Consider the following 25,088-nt stretch of genomic DNA (forward strand, 5'->3'; position numbering starts at 1 on the left):
TCCGTCCACAGGGAGAGCACCCAAACCTAGGAGAGCCTGTAAGTCCCTTCCTAGGAGGTTAAATCCAGCCGAAGGTAATAACAAGAGGTCTTGTACCCCTTCTCTTTCTTCCAGTTTCACTGTTACTTGGGGAATTATTGATACCATTCTGGGAGCTCCTTCTATCCCAGAAATTGTCAAATTACTTTTTATAGGCTCAGTTCCGATTGGCACAGTTATTACACTACTTCGTTCCGCTCCTGTGTCCACCATAAACACCACCTCTTCTCCCTTGGGACCAATTTTTAGTTTTACCAGGGGTTCCCTCTTATATTTGGTCCCTAACATTTGGAACCCCTGACACCCCTAATCTTCTTCCATAAGTTCGAGGGCACGCAATTCCCTCTTGTATCGGGGGCATTCCCTCTTAAAGTGTCCTTCCTCATTGCAGTAATAGCACTTAACGAATCTCCGGGGTCTTCCCTCTCTTGGATATTTTGGATTGTTTAGAGGAAGGTTTTGTTTTCTTTCCCCTCTGGATTCAGCATTCATCTGTCGGATAGTCTGTACCATAACCTTTGTCGCCTTCTTTTGATCTTCTTCTTCTCTCTGCACATATACTTTTTGTGCCTTTTTTAACAGTTCACTTAGGGGTTTTTCACTCCAGTCCTCCTCCTTTTCTAGTTTCTTTCTAATGTCTTGCCATGATTTGGAAACAAATTCAATTCGAATAAGCTGTTCACCCATTGGTGTACTAGGGTCCACACCAGCATACTGTTGGACATTCTTTCTCACCCTCTCCAAAAAATCAGTAGGGGACTCGTCTTTCCCCTGGTGGTTCCCAAATGCCTTGGTAAAATTGTGACCCTTTGGCACAGCCTCCCGTATCCCTTTAATTGTCCACTCTCTATATTGTCTCATACTTGCCAATCCCTCGGGTGTTCGTTTGTCCCACCTGGGTTCATTTAGGGGATATTTTTGTTCATGGGGTCTAGGGTCCCCAGGTTGTTCATATTCCCACATGAGGAGGGCAGCCCGTCGAATCATCTGCCTCTCCTGGGGTGAAAATAATGTTCCCATTATTGCCTGCATCTCTTCCCACGTATATGTGTTTGGTCCCAAGAATTGGTCAAGCTGTTCAGCCAGTCCTATAGGATCTTCCAATAACTTTTTCATTTCTTTCTTAAATCCCCGCACCTCTGTACTAGTTAGGGGAACATTCACATATCCCGTTCCCCCTCCCGGTCCTCCCATAGGAACTTCTCTCAGGGGATTTAGGTTTATTGAAAACTTTGATGGTCCTGGACCAGTCTGGGATCTTGTCCAGGGTCGGTTTACCGGTGGAAGTTTAGGGTCCGACTCCCTTAATTCATCCTTTTTATCCCGGCCCCCTTCGGGGCAATCAGATTCATCACCTTTCCCCTCCGGTAATAAGCTTTCCTCGGGCGCAGTAGGCACCGGGGGAATATAAGGAGGGGGAAGGTTGTCCAGAGGTTCCCATTTCTTTTCTCCTGCCACTCTCAATTTAAAACATTCTGTTAAGGATCCTGGCCAGGGAACCCAACAAAATGCATATGCTGACTCTTCTTGATTCACCTTTGGTCTCGAATTTACATATATGTTTAATGTTTGTCTAACCCAATCCTCATCAGATCCAAATTTCGGCCACCAGACCGAGGAACCTTTAATAGGTTGTTTTGACCAAAGGAGACAATATTGGACCATCTTTTTCTTGTTTTTGTCCCGATATCTATTACTATCCCAATTTTCAAACATTCTCCCCAAAGGGCTGTCAAGGGGTACTCCCAGGAATTGTCCTGAATTTTCAGACGAGCCCTTAGATTTTGATCCTCCCATTTTCCCACCTAGATCTGTTTATCGTTGCTGAGGACCCTCTCGCTCTGGACCCTACTCCCTTCCTCTCAGACGCCTCGTCGGAGGTGCTGTCCCTCCTTCGGTTACCGCTGAGGTTTTCCTGGGGTTGACCCCTCTCTTCTCGGCACTTCGTCGGAGGTGCTGTCCCTCCTTCGGTTACCGCCGAGGTTTCCCTGGGGTCTATCCTAGAGTCCCGCGACAGGGTCCTCACACAACGACAAAAGATCTATACTTAATCTATTCCGTTAGGTTTTTATCCAAACAGGTGTATCCCGTTACACATGTTACCCAATCCCCACACCACAATCGTAAGTCGTCACTTACCGGTGTCTTCCCGGGGATTGAACCGTCACCCTTCTCCTCTCCGTCTTGTCGTGTCACCCTGTCCGGATACCACTCGCTCAAGCCGCCCGAAGCGACGAGCAAGGGACTAGGAGCCGCTGAACTCAGCGGGGTGCACCGCCTCCGATGTCCCTCTTCTCGCCTCCCCTCACGGCCGGAGTGTAGATCCCGGACGAGCCCCCATTTGTCAGAAATAAAACTTCTCACACATGAGTCTCTTTAAAACTGATGACACGACAAGCTTTATTTACAAGTCTGCAGAGTTGGACTCAACTGGTTTCTCACCAGTTAAGCCCCGATACATACAGTGCATTGATTTTTATACCTTTATTATTTGCCCTTCCCCTTCTTATTAATACTGTTTTAATTGGTTAGTATTACAAAAACATTCTAAGTATAACTGCATTATTAATTATCACGTTCGTTACGTACGCTGTGAACTCTACATTCACTGAATTCTGTTTCTCACACTTCTTATCAATCCTTTGTCTCCTGCATGTCTCTCACTATGACCATGAAAAGATAGGTTTAAAAAAACATATTCAGCAGCTCCTTCTGTCCTTGACTGCTAGTAAACTCTCTGTCCGTTCTGGCTTCCCTGTTTATGATTAATCATCACATTTTAACTTAAGTCTTTTTAACCTAAATTCTCTATATCACAATCACAGTGGGCTGATATCGTGCATCTTGGCACCTCACAGTTTGGCAGGCAGCAACCTCCTTTGAAGAAGACCGCAGAGCCCACCTCACTGACAAAAGGCAAAGGAGGAAAATCCCCAACACCCAACCCCAACCAACCAATTTTCCCCTGCAGCCGCTGCAACCGTGTCTGCCTGTCCCGCATCGGACTTGTCAGCCACAAACGAGCCTGCAGCTGACGTGGACTTTTACCCCCTCCATAAATCTTCGTCCGCGAAGCCAAGCCAAAGAAAAGATATTGTATTGTTATCTCTTTAGTAATTTTAAGACAATTTAGTTATAACTGAATTTTAACTCGAGTTAAAATTCCCTTTAAAGGGGGAAGGTGTGACAGAGTATTTAGAGGTGGTTTGGGAGGCATTGTTAAAGCAGCTTGCACACACACATTTTAAAACACAGAATATTTGCAGGACTTTTGCAGAATGCTTTTTGCAGGAGGCAACAAAGTATCAACAGCAGCTTGTCTGGGAGAGCATGTGATCTTTGCAAGCAGAGGAGAACAGTTTTGCTCTCAGAGAGGGAGGGTGTGAAATAGAGAGAGAGGAGACAGAAATCAGTTCAAGAAGGACAAGCTGGCAAACTTTGGAAGGCTGCCTGGTCAAAGGAGAGGACTGACTGTCTGAAAGGTGACCAGAAAGAAAGAGAATTATCTGGAAAACCCTGAAGGGGGCAAGTTTTGTCAGCAAGACTGTTTGAGAAGGAATCAATTACGGATGTCCTGGAAAAGTAATCTCTCTCTGAAAACCAGCAAGAACCCTCCTGAGTGGTAACCATATGCCTGTTAAGCACCAAAGACTGGTGAACTTTGTTAATGTTAACTTCTGTGCACAGTACAAGAATTGCCTGCAACCAGTGAGTTTGGACTGTGAACCAAAGAATTTTTCTAATCTTAAATATACATTACACACACCCACGCTTAATATTAGAAGGGGGATTAAGTAATTAGGTAGGTTAAGTAATAAATTAGAGTTTAATTCTGTTTTTTTTTTGTTAAATTATAATTAAAAACTACTTTTGTTTAAGTACCCCTGTGTTGTGGTGCATATCTATTGCTGCTGGTTTTTGGGGTCCTATGGACCCCAGTGCCAGTATTCCCAAAGGATCTTACGTTCAAAAGAATACCTCTTCTTGTTAAAGGTCATTCTTTCTAAACAATTTTGAATTTGAAAACATCAGATTGAATACACCATTGCACCCCTAGAATTCTTTCGACAGATCGAACGTTACAATCCAAGTCAAGGTTTTATCTCCTTTGCTCTTTCTGCCTCAGGAATAACAGCCAACACATGGCACCACTGCCATCTTGGGCCTATTGGCCCAACCCAGCGCACAACCCTACCTCCCACCCAGAACAGTGTGAATACGGCAACAACGATGATGATGTAATCAATACGGGCGCTGCCCAGACCGCCCTCCCGATGCACCCCAAGCCTGCGGATGCCACCGACCACCACTCACCTCCATTGACATACCCCACGCCTGAGAAGGACACCACCGGCCACCACTTGCCTCAACCATCGGGGAACAGCGACTCAGTCTCCGAGATGGTCTTTGCAGCCACTACACTAACGAGAGACTTCCCACAAGGCCTCAGGCGCTCCATGATGGACGTGGCTATTAATGGTCAGGTAACAAAATGCCTATTCAACAGTGGCAGCTCTGAGAGCTTCATAACTGAATGTGGCCTGAACTTTGAGACTTAAAGTCTACCCTACAAGCTTTGCTATCACTTCCACTGCCCAGGACCACTCCATAAAACCTTTCGGGCTCTGTTGACCTGACTGTGGGGTGGGGGGGGGGGGTGGGGGGTGAGACAAAATGGGTTCAATCTCTTGGTCATGCCCAAACTCTGTGCCTCCTAGGCTTAGATTTCCAGTGCCACCTACAGAGGATCAGCCTCGTTTTCATTGAGCCCCTACCCCCACTCACGCTTCACAGTGCGCCATCTGACCAGCCTCAGCCTACCTGCAGCCTCACCCCACCCGCCCTCTTTTCCTACCTCACGCCAGTCTGCAAACTGATAGCGGCCAGAAACAGGCGCTATTGCACAGCCGATAGGGAATTTATTAAAGCAGAGGTAAAGGGGCTCCTGGCAGAGGGTGTCATAGAATCCAGCACCAGCCCATGGAGAGCCCAAGTCCTGGTGGTCAAAGGGGGCAGCAAACCGAGAATGGTCATAGACGACAGTCAGACCATTAACCGGTACACCCAGCTGGATGCCTACCCCTTACCCAGGATAGTCGACATGGTCAATGAGATAGCCTGCTACAGTGTCTTCTCCATAATCGACCTGAAGTCGGCCTATCATCAGCTCCCGATCCACGCGCGGGACAAGCCCTACCCGCCTTCAAGGCAGACAGGCGTCTCTACCAGTTCCGCCGAGTTCTGTTCGGGGTCACTAACGAGGTCTCTGTCTTCCAGCGCAAAATGGACTGGATGGTAGACCAGCACAAGCTGAGAGCGACCTTCTGCATCTGCAGCCATGACCAGCAGGACCACGATGCCAACCTGGAGAGATACCTCCAGATGGCCGAGGAGCTGAACCTCACTTATAACAAGGAGAAGTGTGTATTCAGCACCACCTGCCTCACCATCCCGGGGTACATCATGTCACATGGTGTCATCGTCCCTGATCCAGAGTGCATGCACCCATTAATGAAGCTACCCCTCCCCCACACACTCAAGCCCCTCCACAGGTGCCTCTTTTTCTACTACCCTCAGTGGGTCCCCCATTTGTCGGACAAGGTCTGCCCACTGGCCCAGGCCACCACCTTTCCCCTCCCACCCAAGGCGCAGGCAGCCTTTACTCGCATCAGGCAGGACATCGCAGATGCCATGATGCATCCAATGGATGAGGACTCCCCATTCCAAGTAAAGTGTGAATCCTTTGATGTAGCCCTTGCTGCCACCCTCAACCAGGAGGGGGGAACTGTTGCCTTTTTCTCAAGGTCCCTCCATGGTTCTGAGCTCAGGCACTCCGCCATTGAAAAGGAGGCCCAAGCGATCGTGGAAGCAGTCTGACACTGGCGTCATTACCTGGCAGGCAGGAGATTCACCCTCCTCACCGACCAGCGTGCAGTGGCGTTCATGTTCAGCACCACCCACGAAGGCAAGATCAAAAATGACAAGATCTTGCGCTGGAGAGTTGAGCTACGACATTGAGTATTAACCGGGGAAGTTCAATGACTCCCCCGATGACCTATCCCAGACCTACACGTCGGCCCAGGCTGACCGACTGCAGGCACTCCACAAATCCATCTACCACCTGGGCGTCACACGCCTCTACCATTTCATCAAGTCCTGGAACCTCCAGGAAGTCCAGATCATGACTGAGACATGCCAGGTCTGTGTTGAATGTAAGCCCTGCTTCTTCCGCCTACCCCAGTCCTACATCATGAAGGCCACCCAGCCCTTTGAATGCCTCAGTATTGACTTTAAGGGCCCCCTGCCTTCCACAAACCGGAACGTCTACTTCCTCACAGTGATAGATAAGTACTCCCGTTTTCCCTTCGCCATCTTGTGCCCAGAGACCTTCACAGCCACCATCATCAGGGCACTGACACAGATCTTCACTCTGTTCGGCTACCCCTCGTTCATCCACAGCGACCAGGGGTCTAGCTTCATGAGTGAGGAGCTGTGCCAGCAAGGGGCATCGCAACTAGTCGCACGACTAGTTACAACCTGAGGGGCAATGGGCAGGTGGAGCATGAAAACAGGGTGATCTGGAAGACAGTCCTCCTGGCCCTTAAGTCGAAAGGCTGGTCCGTGGACTACTGGCAGGATGCCCTCCCCGAGGTGCTCCATGTCATCAGGTCATTCCTATGCATGACTACCAATGAGACCCTCCACGAACGCCTGTTTTAATTCCACAGAAAATCAGTGACTGGAATCTTTCTTCCAGGGTGGCTCATGTCTCTGGGACCGGTGCTCCTGCGTAAACACACACGGGCCCATAAGGCCGACACCCTTGTCGACCAGGTGTTCCTCCTACATACCAATCACAACTATGCTACATCAGGTACCTCAATGACCGGGAGGACACTGTCCCAACCAGGGATCTGGCCTCAGCGGGAGCACCCACCTCAACACAGCAGCCTCCACTGCCCCAGGACCACGTTGGCCCGATGCGTCTTCCCCATCTGGAACACTCATTGCACAGTCACACTGCAGGTGACGACCTTTCTCCCCAGCCCCTCTAACGCCTCACAGGCTTGCCAATCCAGGCTGTCCCGGCCACCCCACAGCACTGTGCCATGCCACCCACCCCGGGGCCCGCCCTAGCTGCCCCGTCTAGCCCTCCCAGCATGCCCTCGCCGACCTTTGACCAGGAGCCAACCCTGCGACGGTCACAGAGACTCTGACAGCCACTAGACCGTCTAAACCTGTAAATACACATATACCACCTAAGAATGTTGCTAAAACCCCCCCACCGGGATAATTTTAAAGAAGGAGGTGAATGTGGTGATACACCACTAGCCTACTGCAGGGGGCGATCTCTGTACCTGCAGGAAGTTCACTTGAGGACAGACCACACCTGGCCAGCTGCCAATCAACCGCCCGGGATATAATCCTGAGCCAGCCCCTCCCGAACCAGTCACTTAGGAGTCACCAGTACATCTACCTCTGTAGCAGAGACTTTTAACTGAATAAAGCCTGTTGTACAGTCTTTCTCGAGTTTTGTGTCTGCTTCCTGCTGCAGCCGTGCATCACAATTGGTACCATTTTTACTTTGACCAATTTCCTTTTCCTTGGAATATATCCATTTTGAATGCTTTTAATTACTTCAAAAATATCTTCCAATCCTGCTCTGTTCCTCTGACTAGTTTGCTTTTCCAGTCGACTTGAGCCGTTCCTTTCTCATACCACTGTAATGTCCTTTATTCCACTGAAAAACTGATAGATTCGTTAACATTCTTTCCTTTTCAAATATGAAATTGAATTCAACCATGTTATGATCACTGCCACCGAGAGGTTCTACGACCTTTAACTTCCTAATGACCTCAGGTTCATTGCACATGACCCAATCGAGAACTGCGAATCCCCTGGTGGTCTTCTCAACAAGCTGTTCAAAAAAGCCATCTCTTAGGTTTTCTACAAACTCTCTCTCCTGGGATCCAGTAAATTCCTGTCCTTCCCAATCCCCTGTCAAGTTAAAATCTCCCATAACTAATTTGATATTATCTTTGTCACATGCCCTTTGTATTTCTGTCTGTACCTCATAGTTCTCTTCCTGACTGCTGTTTGGGGGCCTGTATATAACTGCTAATATAATCTTTTTACCCTTGACATTTCTGAATTCAACCCAAAATGATTCTCTCTCTTTTAACCCGAAGCCAATTTCTGGTTCCACCCAGATGGTGAGACACCAACATGCTGGAGAAACTCAGCAGGTCATTGAGCATTGGAGGAAGTAAAGGGAAATCAAGGTTTTGGGCCTCGGATGGTCCTTTACTTCCTGCGGATGCTGCGGGACCTGCTGAGTTTCTCCAGGAAGTTTGTGTTTTGCACTCGACCCCGGATCTGCAGGTGTTCTTGTTTAACTCCAGGCAGATGGTGTCAATATCGACCTCCAATTTCTGGTTACCCCTTCCCCCATCTGTCTTTTTCTCCCATCCCTCTGATTTCCTTCTTCCAGCTCCCTCCCCCATTCCTTTCCTTTATCAGGGAGCATCTTTTCCAGTCTCTGACCCCTCCCCCATCACCTCTTGGCTCCTCCTTCCCCCTGTATCCATTTGCTGATCTGTGCCCCTCCCCCCAACCTCACGTTATTTACACATTTGTCTGATTTTTGGCCTAATTAAGAAGGGCTGAGGCCCGGAACGTAAACAGCTGATTACTTTCCATGGCCAGGATGGGACCTGCTGGGTTCCTCCAGTACTTCTATACATTGTCCTCATTATCCCTGCCTTAAATCTACTCCCATGTGTCCTGAGGCTCTGTCTCCAGTTCTGGCACCAGTTGCCAGTGGAAACAACCTCCCTGCTTCTATCTTATCTATTCCTTTCATGGAGAAGTTTTTCTAGAACAACACCTTCCAGCACAAGGCTATCAGGCAGTGGTCAGCATGGAACGTCCTCCAGATACTGAGGGATGAGGACTCGATGGAATGTCTCATCACCAGGGCTCACAAACAAGGACCAGGACTTGGCCTGGCTGGTGGTGAGATGAGCCCCCCCAATGAAATCCTTCCTGTACAACTGGAACATCATTCTCTGTGCACGTTGTCCTTGGGATGGCTGCGGTGGAAGGGAGACGGTTGCCCACCTCTTTGCTGAATACAGATTCACAAAGAGTGTGTGGAGAAGGGTGCAAGGGCCCTTGTCATGGTTCATCCCCAGCAACAGCTCTGATCTATGGACTGTTTCCAGGGACACACTGAGTCCAACATCCAGAACTGTTGGAGGACCATCTACATGGTGAGGGTGCCCTTGGTCATCTTGTAATCTGTTGGTCTTCCAGCGCACGAGGGGAGCATTGCCAACTGGCTCATTCCAGGCTGTGGGAGAACGTACTGAGGGACGCACTGAGGCTCATTGCAGCCAACACGAGGGGGCTGTGGGGGAAAGATCACAGTTTAGAATCCTTCCATTACCAGGCACTCAGGGGCTGAGACTGAGGGGAAGCCCCTGAACCAACAGAGGGGTGAGTAAGGACCAGGTTCCCAGTGGTGATAATGGGGATGGAGAGAAGGATGTGTAATGTACAGTGATGGGAATGTATCAGATGGGATTGACACTATGAACGTAAAAAGTCTGGAACTGTTATCTTTTATTGTAAATAATTTATTGTGAATAAAGTATATTTTTGGAAAAATAATTCTATCATCTTGTCCCCATGTGATCCCTCCTCATCCTTCGAAACTCCAATGAGTACAGATTGAGGCTACTCAATCAAAGCCCCCACTGGAATCAACCTGGTTCACCTTCTTGGCACCGTCTCCAAAGCTAGAATGACCACTCTCTGTGAGAGCGACTTCATATTGTTACTACTATCTGAGGGAAGACATCTCTTGTGAATTCCCTACTAGTTAGCACTAATCTGTTACGTGCCAGCGATTGGGGTTCATGCTTAAAGATTCCTGTGAAAAATGCCATTCCCAAGAGTAGCACAGTTCACTTAAACGGCTAGTGTATCAGGCCAGGACCCCTCATCGAGACTCGATAAAGTGGTTTGGCTCAAAACATTGCCCGTGTGGTGATATGTAATTACACCACTAGGTCACCAGGGGTCATCCTGGTGACCTTGTATATAAAGCAGTCCAGAGCTACAGTCAAGCCTTCCAAGTTTGTCTTGCAGAGAGACAAGACTCTTAGTCAATATATTAGTTTATTAAAGCTGTCTTATACTCGCACTGCTGGTGTGGTTATTGTCAGTACAGCCCGTTCAACAGATGGAGTTTAACTCCAGACTCCAGCCGTCTCTCGTATCTTACCTTTTTTTTCCAGTTCAAGTTTATCGTCATCTAGTTGTATGACAACCCTGCGGCAGCGACCTCTCCCCTCTCTCCCCCATGTGGCAGCGGCCCCCACCTCTCCCTCTCCACATGGCAGCGGCCCCACCTCTCCTTCCCCCCGCAGCAGCGACCGTTTGTTGATGTAACTGATCTATGACTTGGCGGGCTATGGCTTTGTTAAGGACTTGCCGTCCGTCTACTGTCCACCACAACCCGTCGGCCGTCTGGCAAAATCCCTTATCTCTCATTAAGACCTCCTCTTCCCGTGAAAAGATGGGGTTCTCTTTAATCTCTATCGGCGTGGGCAGTAGCTGGTACATGTGAATCTTTTCTGCTAATGCTGCCTGTTTGGCAGCTGCATCAGCCTGCCTGTTTCCTCTAGCTTCAGGACTGTTACCAGTCTGGTGTCCCCGCACATGTACAATGGCAATTTCGGACGGGAGTGTTAAAGCCTCTAGGGATTGGGTAATTGACTGTTCATGGGCTAACTTTTGTCCTTTGCCAGTTATCATCCCTCTTTCTTTCCATATCTTACCGAAGGTATGGACTACACCAAAAGCATATTTAGAATCAGTGTAGATCGTTCCTACCTTGTTCTCTAGTTCGTGGAGTGCTCTACAGAGGGCATATAGCTCTCAGGATTGTGCTGACCAATGACCAGGGAGGCGACCAGCTTCGATCACCAGTTCCTGTTTACCGTCCACTATACTATACCCACTATAGCGGGTTCCTGCAATACAACGTGAAGAACCGTCAATAAACAATCTTTCTCCTTCAGTTAAAGGGACATCGGTTAGGTCTTCCCTAATTTTTGTTTGTAAGTCGATAACCTCTGAGCACACATGTTCTAAATCGTTTGAGGACTGGTCATTAGTTGGAGAGATGAGGAAGGCTGCTGGGTTGAGAGTTTTGGTCGTGAGTAAGGTCAATTCATTGCTGTCCATTAGTATCGTTTCATATTTTAAGATTCTCGAATCCGTGAGCCACCTTCCAGCCCGCTGCAATAGAATATTGCGGACTGTATGAGGGGTATGAACTATCATAGGGGCGCCAAAAGTAATCTTTCGTCCTTCTTCAACCAAAATTGCAGTGGCTGCTATGGCTTGTATACACTCTGGCCAGCCGCGACAAACGGGGTCTAAAAGCTTTGACAGGAAAGCCACTGGTTGTCTATAGCCAGCCCTGCTTTGGGTGAGCACTCTGGTGGCTGCCCCAGCTTTGGTATTTGTGTATAAATCAAAAGGTTTGTTTAGGTCGGGTAGCGCTAAAACTGGGGCACGCGTAAGGCACTGTTTAACAAAGTTAAAATTTTCAATCTCTTCATCCGTCCAGTCAAGGGTTTGGGTTCCTATACTGGGAATCTTATCATAAAGGAATTTGACCAGGTTCGAATAATTTTCTATCCAGATTCTACAGAATCCCACTAACCCAAGGAATTTCCTGAGTTCCTGGGCATTTTTGGGAGGGGGGATCTGTATAATACCAGTTATTCTCTCTGGGCTTATTTTCCTGGTTCCTTGACTGACTAGATGTCCTAAGTATTTGACCTCGGATTGCACAAATTGTAGTTTGGACTCGCTGACTCTCAGACCTTTATTCTCCAAAAAATTTAAAAGTGCTACCGTAAAATCTTTAGCTAATTCATAAGTTCTTGCTGTAATTAGCAAGTCATCCACGTACTGTATGAGTTGGCAATTTTCTCTCCGAGGAGCTTCATCTAATACCTGCTCTAGGACTTGACCAAATAAATTGGGCGATTCTGTAAAGCCTTGCGGGGAACCCAGTCCGTTGTTGATACCTTTGGACGTTTCCTTCACTGCCCTGCCATATACAATATTACTAAACTTGCTACTAGATCTTGTCCCATTTGTCAGAGAGTTAATAAGAAATCGATGCGCCAAGTAATACCTGGCGGTCGCGACATTGCCGTTCGCCCGTTCCAGCGCATACAAATAGACTTTACTGAACTTCCTAAGATTGGTATTTACAAATTTCTCCTTGTCATGGTCGATCATTTTACAAGATGGGTTGAAGCTTTTCCTACCCCGAATGATCGTGCCAGCACTGTCATCAGAATACTCATTGAATGTGTCATTCCACGATACGGTATGATGCAGACCATTGATTCAGATAGAGGTACGCATTTCACCTCTCAGATTCTCCAGGGTGTCTGCAAGAACCTAGGAATAGACTGGCAACTACATACCCCATGGGATCCCCAAAGTTCGGGTCGAGTCGAACGTATGAATCAAACATTGAAACTCCAACTCACCCGATTTAATGAAGAGACTGGTCTTTCCTGGATTAAATCGTTACCATTAGCCCTGATTAGAATTCGGACAGCACCTCGTAAAGATCTTGCAGTCTCACCGTACGAGATGATGTTTGGGCTCCCATTTATGTTGTTCCACAATGATTCTCCCATTCCTGAGGCTAATGACCAATACATTTCCAAATTTTTACGAGGGCTTTCTACTTCCATCCAAGATTTGAAACAAAAGGGACTATTAGCCCAAACACCACCCTTAGACTTTCCTATACATTCTATTAAACCTGGTGATTGGGTTTATGTAAAAGCATGGCAAGAGGATCAACTAAAACCTGCCTGGGATGGTCCCTTCTGTGTACTTTCCTCAACCTGGCGTGCAGTTCCTCATCCTTCAGACCTGAAACTTACACTGCGCCGTGACAGAGTGCCGTAATGTTACATTTATTGTCATATTTTAACGGTTTATACAGTTATTGTTGTATTTTTTATTGTCGTATTTTAACGGTTTATAGTTATTGTTGTATTTTTTATTGTTGTATTTTTAACGGTTTATACATTTATTGTCGTTTTTTTAATGGTTTATACATTTATTGTTGTATTTTAACTGTTTATTCATTTATTGGAGTATTGTTCGTTAAATGGATATGTCACTTCAGTACTCGCTATGTTTTAAGTCCTCCTGGAATAGGGGCAGCAGAGGTTACAATTGTGATACTTTACAGTGTAGACAAGGCATAGATTTAGGACAATTTTAATACGGTCCAGGGGAACACAGTAGCGATAGTCAGTTAACAGCCTACATAGTGATTAATCGATGTACATTCCACACACAGGGAGAGACTCACAGGCAACCTGAAATTCACGAGAAACAATCCCCCCCCAGCTTGGTCTCTTTTCATCACCCCGTGAAGGGGAGCACCAGTTACCAACAACGTGAGCTGCTTGACACTTTAATATCAGACTCCAGACAGCCTTCGGAGATCGGTGGCCCTAGGGTTCGGGGCTGAAGAGGACATCAGATACTAGCCACAATTCAACAGAACCGCCTGACTCTTGCTACTCGTTCGCTGCTAAAGGCAGCGTTTCTCACAGACTGCTACTCGTTCGCTGCTAAAGGCAGCGTTTCTCACAGACTGCTACTCGTTCGCTGCTGAAGGCAGCGTCTCTCACAGACTTTGTCAGGACAATGCTTACAAAAGTCGGGTGGTTAAAAGACACTGCTTCAATGTTTCAACGTGAATCTGCCCATGCCCATATTCAGACATGGCAACTTCGGACTGATGTGGGATGGACTAGACTCTTTATTGAGAACTGGAGCCTGATACTCGCAACCCTAATAAGCAGCTGGACTCGCTACTCTGACCTTCATGGTGCTCCCCTACCTAAAGACTTTAGGCAGGTATTACAATTCGGTTATTGACCAACTGGGTAAAACAACACCTTACACTTGAAAGATCAGTATTACTGATCTAAAAGAAAAGTGAGGGGGGGGGGATCAGTCACACTGGCACTAGTAACCAAAGATCAGTAACACTGATCATGGTGAAAGATCAGTATTACTGATCTAAAAGAAAAGTGAGGATTGTGAGAGATGGGAAAATTGATCTAAAATTATGAACATGGAAGAAACTAAAATTCATCAGTTAATGGCTGTAACCAGTACAAACAGGATAAGCTTGGGGATTAGGATGCAGGAAAGCAGAGTCAGCACGATTAACATAAGAATCTTCTGTGTGACAAGAGCCACCATAAGACTAAGAAAAGGAATGGTAAGGTACAATAGAATGTAGGAAGTTGAGGTAGTCTGGATCAGATAAAGGTCTCCTAGCCCTGGACAGAAGTACCAAGTCCTACATATCTAATTAGCTAAACATATACAGATTTATACATATGAAATTAGCCAACCCTAGATAGAATGAGTCAACTCTGCATACCAAGAATCAGGAAGGTGTGAATAAGGACAATGACATGATGGGACACCCACAGGATACCCCCTGGTCCTCCAAGTGTACTGAAACTGCACGTAGGCAGGAAGGATTACCTATGCCAAACCCATCCAGGGGGCAGAAGAATGTAAGGGGGAGGGCACTCTGATACTGAACTTGACTGTATAAAATTTGGGTGAGCCCCAGTATATGTGTATATTCCCAGGGTAAGGGGAAGCACCCAACTTTGCATTGTTGTTGTAATAAATGTTCTTTGTTCTCAATTTTTGTCTCGAGCAATTTCTTTAAAGGTACTTTAATTTCTAACACTTTGGAAAAAATTACATAGAGTTTGAGAAATAAAGATGCTATGTTTTTAAAAATTTGGTGTGCTACACCCAAATATTAGGTTTAAACGTAAAATTGTCCTTCCCATGTCACTGAATCTGCCAGAATCTCCACTGAACTATATTAAAGAATTCTCTAAGTATGTGTGTTAGACGACATCCCTCTGTGCAATCCTGAAAGTTTCCTTTTCGTTTATTTTATGTAACTTACGTTTATATTAGTTACTTTGAAGGAAGGAGGTTGGGGGAGGGTTTGGGTGGAGTAAGCACTATCATGTATATAATTTTTAGTTTGCTTTTTTCTGGAACTTGTATTATTATATTAATTTCTGTTTACTACATGTATGAAGAACATTTTAAATAAAATATTCAAAAGAGAAGGCACACAGACTGTAGAATGGTGAGACACGCAGACCTTAAGATGAAGATAGCAGTTCCTGACCGTGGGGGGGTGGGGGGGTGGTGACAGAATGTTGATCACCCATGACACCTTTGTTGAGGTGCTTTGGAAAAATGTCCTCTTTAGATGAGTGCCTTCCTCCACAGTTAGAACCATTTTTGTGGGCCATTCGAGTAGAGTGCAGGGTTTCTTCTGCAACTTTAAAACCTTTTTCATGGGCCAGTCAAAGTGGTCTCTCATCCCTCCATAAGCAAAAGGAGGAGATCTGACAATTCTGTCTATAACCACACAATGAGACCAAGTGGGTTTCTCATTTCCACAAGGTCAAAGAGCTGTTCATTCTTGTGCTGCTTCCTTAAAATGGCCTCTTCAACAAACGATGCACTGTCTTTTTTAAGAAGCTGGTCACATGATCTTTCAACCTGGCGTCTCCAGGTCTTCTGAGTTTTTTTCTGCAAATGCATCCTGTAAATGGAACATGATATTCGAAGTTTACTCCTCATTTCACAGTCACCTCTGTAAGAGATCAGTAACACTGATCATTGTGAGAGATCAGTATCACTGATCTAAAAGAAAAGTGAGGATTGTGAGAGATGAGTAAAACTGATATAAAAATATGAAAATGAGGAAATTAATATAAATATATGGGTAAATGAATAAAGCCAGTATGAACAGGATAAGAAATGGATATTAGAATATAAGAAGTAGAGTTAGTCTGAATAAGATAAGGGTCTTCTAGCCCTAGATAGAATTAGCAGGTTTTGCATATGTAATTAGTAAGCCCTAGACAGTATTAGCCAGTTCTACATATGAAGAGGTTGTAGACCTGAGAGTTGGGAAGGTGTAAATTAGAACAAAGACAGGGTTGTGAATAAGGACAATGAGGATAATGACATGATGAGACACCGACAGGATACCCCCTGGTCCTCCAAGTTCACAGAAACAGCACATAGGCAGGCAGGATTGCCTAATGCCAAACCTATCCAGGAGGCAGAAGAATGTAAGGGGGAGGGTATTCCTATACTGAAATAAACTGTATAAAAGTTGGGTGAGTCCCAGTGTATGTGTGTATTCCCAGGGTAAGGGGAAGCACCCAACTTTGCATTGTTGTATAATAAATGTTCTTTGTTCTCAAGTTTTGTCTCCAGCAATTTCTGTGAAGGTACTTCTGTTTCTAAAACCTCAAATCCTGCAGGCAGTTTGTTAATTCTGTACGTTTAAAGGGTCTCTTTAATAAAATGAAATGAAAAATGGGAGGGGGGGGTCACAACACGTTTTTCCTTTATCTACCCCATACACCAGAGTTTAGATTTGTAATCAAACAATTCACATGTGATTAAAGTGCACATATTTTGCTTTGACCAAGTAGAAATTTCCCCCATCTCAGGGCACCAAAATATTGGGAACATCACAATGGTATCTATATTAAAGTTGTCATGTTTAGTTCTTTGTTCGGAACCCTTGCAGGCAATGACTGCTTGAAGCCTGTGATTCATCGACATCACCAAGTGCTGAGAATCTTTTCTGGTGATGCTCTGCCAGGTCTCTTCTGCCCCCATCTTCAGCGCCTGCTGGCTTCGGGGGCTGGTCCCCTTCAGCACACAGGGACTGGTTTGGCCATTCAAAAAATTTCCAGTTTCTAGTTTGAAAGACCCTGCCTCCAGCAGCTCGTCCAGAAGCCGACAGTGAAGCTCCTGCCAAAACTTGATCCACGGGGCTTCACTATCAGTGGCCAGGGTGGCAAAAGCCCAGAGTGGGGAAGGGAGGCCTGTGGGGGCCTTTCTGCTGCTCGTTCATGAAAAACGGGGATCTGCAGCAGGAGGCCTACGCCACAGGGCTCGGGATCGAATCGGGCTCCTCTTCCGGCCGACGCGCACCTTTCAAACACGCAACGTGGCCATTACTTGAGTGACAGAATCCACCTGGACACGGCCCGTGGAAGCCCCTGTGCGCATGCGCCGCGACCGCCGCTCCTCTGATGGGCAACTCCCTCCGCCCTGCCTCTGGGGCAGCAGCCGTCACGTGACGGCACACCCGCCCCCGGTATGTGCGCGCTGACGTCACAGGGCCCGCAGGTGTCCCTGAGCATCGTTCCTTCAGTAACGCGCCGCTCCACGGAGGAGGCCGCGCCCTGGGCCTGTGGGGGTGGAGGTGAGACTTACTCCAGGCGGGCAGAGCAGCAGGGGAGTGGACGGCGGTGAATGCGGCTTTGGGAAGGTGACTCGTCCTCCGACAGTCGGGCTGGTGGGGGAAGGTGGGTGAGGGCAGCGACCGCGCCTCCTGTCACACGGGGCGGAGAGGGGGCAGAAAGGGTCCCACACAGGGCAAGGGGGAGGGAGACGGGGCGGGTGAGAGGGGGCAGAAAGGGTCCCACACAGGGCAAGGGGGAGGGGGACAGGGTCCCACACTGGGCAAGGGGGGAGGGGGACAGGGTCCCACACTGGGCAAGGGGGGAGGGGGACAGGGTCCCACACAGGGCAAGGGGGAGGGGGACAGGGTCCCACACTGGGCATGGGGGAAGGGGGACAGGGTCCCACACAGGGCAAGGGGGAGGGGGACAGGGTCCCACACAGGGCAAGGGGGAGGGGGACAGGGTCCCACACAGGGCAAGGGGGAGGGGGACAGGGTCCCACACAGGGCAAGGGGGAGGGGGACAGGGTCCCACACAGGGCAAGGGGGAGGGGGACAGGGTCCCACACAGGGCAAGGGGGAGGGGGACAGGGTCCCACACAGGGCAAGGGGGAGGGGGACAGGGTCCCACACAGGGCAAGGGGGAGGGGGACAGGGTCCCACACAGGGCAAGGGGGAGGGGGACAGGGTCCCACACAGGGCAAGGGGGAGGGGGACAGGGTCCCACACAGGGCAAGGGGGAGGGGGACAGGGTCCCACACAGGGCAAGGGGGAGGGGGACAGGGTCCCACACAGGACAAGGGGGAGGGGGACAGTGTATCACATAGGGCAAGGTGGAGGGGGACAGTGTATCACATAGGGCAAGGTGGAGGGTGGGGGGCAGAGGGTCCCTCCTCCCCCCCCCCCCCATCCTGTTCCCCATCATATCCCCGATCAGTTCTCTTCTGACGGTGACTCTGTCGGGGAGAGGCCGGTCACCTGCTCTGGGTGCAGGAAGGCTTCACCCAGTTGAACAGCCTGGTGAAACACAAGCAAGTCCACACAGAAAGTTTGCAGTGTGGAATATTTAAACATCACTCACTCAAAAACCAGGAGGGACTGGAGTCTTGTGGTTATTGAGGCACAAATCCAAACAGGTCTTGGTCTTGTGGTCAATTTGCAATTTGTTTTCAGGTTCAAGTTTATTGTCACATGTACATAGGTCCAGTGAGGAAGTTTATTTTGGAGCAGTCTAGCTGGCGATCCCATACATAGTCCAGCAAAAAAAGTCATAGTGCAAGAGTGTAGTTACAGGGATCAGTTGGGATAAGGTAAAAGCAGCAGGTTCGAGGATCATTCAGGAGTCTGATAACGGGGAAGGAACTGTCCTTGAATCTGGTGGAGGGTGACCCACACTGGTGAATCTTCTCCATGGGGAGGAGGGGAAAGGGAGTGGGTCTGGGGAGGGGGGAGTCTTTAATATAGTTTGCTTTTCCAAGGCAGTGGGAGGTGGAGGTGGAATAGATTCTCTCCCTCAATGTTAGTGACTCTGATTGTATATTTTTAAACATTTAACAATACAGTGAGGTTGAAGGTTCTCCAGCCCATGAAACCCATTGCTGTCCAATTAACCTACCAATCACGGGGGGAATCGTGCAGACTCCTTACAGACAGAACTGGATTCGATTCTGGGTTGTTGGTGATATAATAACGTTTCACTAACCGTGCCATCCAATTACAGTAATTGAATTTCATGTCCTGGATCTTTTCCCAATTAAAACAGCTGTGTTTGAAAACAGTGTCTCATCCCTTTGTATCTCTGTAATACACTCAATGTAGATACAAAGACAAGGCCATTCAGTCCAGCTGACACCTCACTGGAGGCATCCTGGTATCTCACCTCCTGTCCATGTTTCTGCTCCGTACCAGCCCCCAAACCCCTCACCCTGCTGGAATACGCTTCAGTTTCTTTCTCCTCTCTGTGTTCACTGAGCTTCCACTTCTAGACAGCTGCACTGTTCACCTCAAATTTTCAGCCATCCAGCCCCTCAAGCCTACTCTGTCTGTCATTAAGGTCATGGCTGATCTAGCCGTGGACTCAGCTTCACTCACCCACCAGTTCTCTAAAATTCTTAATTTCCCCAATCTATTAAAAATCTACGTCTTAAATACTTTCAACAAGGCAACCTCCACTGCTTAATTGGGCAGAGAATTCCACAGATTCACCCTCTGAAAAGCCAATTTCCAGTTCCACCCAGATGGCGAGACACCAACGTGCTGGAGAAACTCAGCAGGTCATTTATCATTGGAGGAAGTAAATGGAAACCAAAGTTTTGGGCCTCGGATGGTCCTTTACTTCCTGCAGAAGCTGCGGGACCTGCTGAGTTTTTTCCATAAGTTTGTGTTTTGCACTCAACCCCGGATCTGCAGGTGTTCTTTTTTAACTTCAGGCAGATGGCATCAATATCAAACTTCCCCCCAAGTCTCTCCCATCCCTCTGACTTCCTTCCTCCAGCTCCCTCCCCTATCAGGGAGCATTTTTTCCAGCCTCTGACCCTTCCCCCATCATCTCTCTGCTCTTCCTTCCCCCTGTATCCATTTACTGATCTGTGCCCCTCCCCCACCCTCATGTTATTTGCATGTTTTTCTGATTTTTGGCATAATTAAGAACGTAAACAGCTGATCACTTTCCATGGACAGGACGGGACCTGCTGGGTTCCTCCAGTACTTCTATATATTGTCCTCATTATCCTTGTTTTCAATCTACTCCCCTGTGTCTTGAGGCTCTGTCCCCAGTTCTGGCGCCAGTTGCCAGTGGAAACAACCTCCCTGCTTCTATCTTATCTATTCCTTTCATAGAGAAGTTTTTTTCCAGAACACCTTCCAGCACAAGGCCATCAGGCAGTGGTCAGCACGGAACGTCCTGCAGATACTGAGAGATAAGGACTCGATGGATCTGGTGGGATGATTTCCTGAGCCGACCGTCTTTGCCAGGGCTCGCATACAAGTACCGGGAATTGGCCTGGCTGGCGATGAGAGGAATCCTCCCAATCAGATCCTTCTTGTACAACTGGAACATCACCCTCCAAGCACGTTGTACTTGGGACGACTGCAGTGGAGGGGAGACAGTCGCCCATCTCTTTGCTAAATGCAGATTCATTAAGAGTGTATGGAGAAGGATGCAAGGGTTTTGGTCACGGTTTGTCCCCAGCAGCAGTGTGACAGAGGGCTGTGATCTACGGGCTATTCGCCAGGACACACTCTGTCTGACATCCAGATCTGCTGGAAGACCATCAATTCAGCAATAGATGCACTTTGAACCCTGTTGGTCTTTCAGCACATGGGGATGTCGGTGAGGGAACGTTGCCGACTGGCTCATTCCAGGCTGTAGGAGAACGTACTGAGGAATGCTCTGAGGCTAGGAGTAGCCAATTCGAGGGGGCTGCGAGGAGTAACAACAAAGTGCCTCGTTGGTGGTAACGGGGTATGGAGAGAAGAATGTAAAATGTACAGTGATAAGAATATATCACTAGGAATGGAAACAGTCTGGAACTGTTTTCTTATATTATAAATAATTTTGGGCTGAAATGATCTGTTACAATCCAATGAGTACAGACTGAGGTTATTCAATGAAATCTGCCCCCCACCTCCCCCCCCCCCCCCTCCCGGAATCAACCTGGTTCACCTTCTTGGCACAATCTTCAAAGCCAGAATTACCACTCTCTGTGAGAATGACTTCACGTTGTCACTCTTTGAGGGAAGACGTCTCTAGTGAAATCCCCACTGGATTGGGTGGCATGGTTAACACCACCCTATTAAGCACCAGTGATCGGGGTTCATGCTTAAAGATTCCTGTGATAGATACCACCCCCATCAGCGGGTGCAGTTCACTTAGTGGCTCGTGCAATGGTATTATCGTGTCAACACAGGTACAAATCCGGCCCTATCTGAAGGAGTTTGCATCTTCTCCCCGTGTCTGTGTGCATTTCCTCTGGGTGCTACGAATTCCTCCGGCCTTTCAAAAATGTATGGGGTTTGTAGGTTTAAATTTTTCTTCAATATTCAGCCCACGAGCCTGTCCTGCCCAATTACACCCAACCCTGGTACTTTCCGAACAGTGGGAGGAAGCTAGAGCCCCCAGGAAAAAGGAATGGGGAGAATGTACAATCTCCTTGCAGTCAGTGGGATTCGAACCCCAGTTGTTGGCACTGTAACAGCGTTGCGCTGACCGCTGCACTAACCATGCTGTCCAGGTAGGAATATTTCCATCTAAATATTTTCGAATGATTTACACAGTAACAGGCACATTAATCTCAGAGCCTGTGTGAAGAAGCTATTTCCCAGCCTGGCAGCCCTCATTTTGATGCCCATTCAGCAGATGGAATTTAGCTGCAGACTCCAGCCGTCTCTAGTTTCTCGACTTTTTTTTCCAAGTCAAGTTTTTTGTCATCTGATTTTACAAGGACAACCTGATGAAACAGTGTTCTCCAGTCCTCAGTGCAAAATATGCAGACACACAACCAAACATCTCACACACTCACAGACAAACTATGTATTTCATCTGTACAAATAAATAAATATATTGGTTTGTACAAGTGAGGGTCTCGGAACAGTTGGCTCAGCGATTTGCACAATGCCTTTACAGTGCCAGCAATGAGGTTCGAATCCTGCGCTGTCTGTAATGAGTTAGTATGTTCTCCCTGTATCTGCGTGGGTTTTCTCCGAGGGCTCCAGTTTCCTCTCACCCTTCAACAACAAACCAAAAGTTGAAGGTTAACTGGGTGTAATAAGGCAGCAAGGACTCGTGTGCTGAAATAGCCTGTTACCGTGCTTGTATGTTTAAATTTAGATGGGTCATATTTTCTGAAGCATCAGGGATGTATGTCAAAATAAAATAAAAATTTTCAAAATTAAAATCTCAGGAAGTTATTGGGAGCAATGTCGTTCAACATTCTCACTGCCCATGGGAAGAAGTTATAACTCAGCCTGGTGGTGCTGGCTCTGATCCTCCTGCATCTTTTTCCCAACAGGAGCAGCTGAAAGATGCTGTGTGCAGGGTGGAAAGGGTCCTCAATAGTTTTGCACATTCTCTTCAGACATTGAGCCTGGTAGATAATGTCGATGGATGAGAGAGGCAGACCCCAGTGATCCTCTCTGCCAATCTTGTGGGCCTGTGGATTCACCTCTGATACATTTCCCTCCAGCAACTGTACCCTCACTGTGATGCAGCCACTCTCGACGGAGCTCCTGTAGAAGGTGGATGTGATGGGGGGCGGTCGCCTTGCCCACATCAGTCTGTTCAGGAAATGCAGTCACTGTCGTGCCTTCCTGACAAGTGAGGAGATGTTGAGAGTCCACAATAAGTCACGAGTTCAGTGTTTGTATGTGCACTGTGGTCTGGAGAAATGTGTGTGTGTGCATATATATACAGTTAGTCACATTGTGGGTGACAGGCCTGCACTTTTCCCTGTGCCTGGTACTGGCAGAGCGGTTCCATCTGTGTGAGGGTATTGGGTAAAGAAGACGGCCATTGATCCCGCTTTGACCATTGCTTTCTTTTTCTGTTGTTCAGCAAACGGAGTCCGGGAAGACAAACAGGCGAACTGTGGCCATTCAGTTCTGCAGACCTTGTCGGGATCCAAACCCTGGTAGGTAACGGCTACAGTTGGAACAGACATAAAGTACAAATAAGGAATATATAAAAACAGAAAACACTGGAACATTCAGGCAGCGTCTGAGGCAGTGGTTCCCAACCTTTATTCCACTCATAAACCACTTGAAGTATCCCTTACACAGGATGCGATAGGTGCTCTTAGGGATGACTTAGTGGTTTATATGGGTGGGGTGGGGGGGGAGAAGGTTGAGACCCACTGGTCTAAGAGCTCGGACTCCATATGTTGACAATTCTCTTCCCCCCACTGAAGCCCTTCGAGCTGTTGACCTCCTCCAGCAGATCGGATTTTGCTTCAGATTCTGGAATTTGCCATCTCTTGAACCTGGACCCTAACGTCACCAGCATTTCAGGTCTGGTCCTTTTTGATTAACGGCAGAACTAAAATGTAAGCTATTTCCTGCTTTTGTTCTGATTCGATTTCCAGCATCTTTCCAAAAATAAGAAGCTGCAGGGACCCTGGCAGATATATTCAAAATGTCATCGGCCATGGTGACGTGCCAGAGGATTGAAGGGTAGCTCAAGTTGTTCTGTTGTTTAAAAAAAGGCTCCAAAAATAAACCGGGTAATTATAGGCCTGTGAGCCTGACATCAGTAGTAAGTAAATTATTGGAAGGAGTTCTGGACAGCCTTGGGCTGATTAAGGACAGTAGGTCGTGATTAATGAATCTTGTAGAGTTTTTTAAGGAGGTTACCAGGAAGGTAGATGAAGGATAGGCTGTGGATGTTGTCTACTTGGAGTTTAGTAAAGCCTTTGACAAGATCCCACATGAAAGGTTAGTTCAGAAGGTTAAGAGGTTTCTATAGAGAGGTTGTAAACTGGTTTTGAAATTGGCTGTGTAGTAGTGGATGATTGTTTCTCAGAATGGAGGCCTGCAACTGGAGGAGTGCCTCAGGGATCGGAGCTGGGACCATTAATGTTTGTTGTCTATATCAATCCTCTGGATGATAATGTGGTGAATTGGATTAGCAGGTTTGCTGATGACACTAAGATTGGAGGTGTTGTGGACAGGGAGGAAGATTTTCAAAGCTTGCAGAGGGATCTGGACCAACTGGGAGAATAGGCCAAAAAAAATGACAGATGGAGTTTAATGCAGACAAGTGTGAGGTATTGCATTTTGGAATGGCAAACCAAGGTAAGACATACACAGTTAATGGTCGGGTACTGAGGAGTGTGGAAGAGCAGAGATCTGGGAATACAGATACATTGTTCCCTTGAGGTGGCATTGTAGGTGGACAGGGTTGTAAAGAAAGCTTTTGGCATCTTAGCCTTTTCAAGCAAAGTATTGTGTATAGGGGTTGGGATGCTACGTTGAAGTTGTTTAAGACACTGGTGAGACCAAATTTGGAATATTGTGTGCAGTTCTGGTCGCCTAGCTACAGGAAGGATATCAGTAAGATTGAATAAATGCAGAGAAGATTTACTAGGATGTTACCGGGTCTTCAGGGGTTGAGTTGCAGTGAAAGATCAAACAGGTTAGAACATTATTCTTTGGAGGTTTGATTGAGGTTTCCAAGATTATGAGAGCTATAGACAGATGCGAGTTAGCTTTTTCCACTTAGATTGGGGGAGATAAATACAAGAAGTTCACAGTTTTAAGCTGAATGGGGAAAGGTTTAGGGGGAACGTTAGGGGAATATTCTTTACTCAGAGAGTGGTGGGAGTGTGGAATGGGCTGCCATCTGATACGGTGAACATGGGCTCACTCAAGTTTTAATAATACATTGGATAGATACATGGATCTGAGAGGTCTGGAGGGTTATTGAATAAGACAAACCAGTTAAAGGAAGGCCCTCTCCCATGAATCATTCTGGTATCCAAAGACATGCTTAAAGATTTTTATGAAAGATACCATCCCCAATGGTGACCACAATTTGTGGTTAGCACAATGGTATTGCAGTGCCAAAAACACGGGTTCAAATCTGACGCTGTCTGTAAGAGGTTTGTGCCTGTGTGCATTTTCTCTGGATGCTGCGGGTTCCTCCTGCCTTTTAAAAATGTAAGGGGTTTGTAGGTTA

The 25,088-nt window shown here is 47.3% G+C and overlaps 1 pseudogene; it reads left to right on the forward strand.

Annotated features, from left to right (window-relative positions):
* The first annotated feature begins 17,300 nt into the window (after nt 1–17,300).
* The window catches only part of LOC138761562 (zinc finger protein 420-like), a 162,930-nt pseudogene continuing 155,142 nt past the window's right edge, over nt 17,301–25,088 (forward strand).

Source organism: Narcine bancroftii, chromosome 4 (assembly GCF_036971445.1).
Source record: "Narcine bancroftii isolate sNarBan1 chromosome 4, sNarBan1.hap1, whole genome shotgun sequence".
Classification (NCBI taxonomy): domain Eukaryota; kingdom Metazoa; phylum Chordata; class Chondrichthyes; order Torpediniformes; family Narcinidae; genus Narcine; species Narcine bancroftii.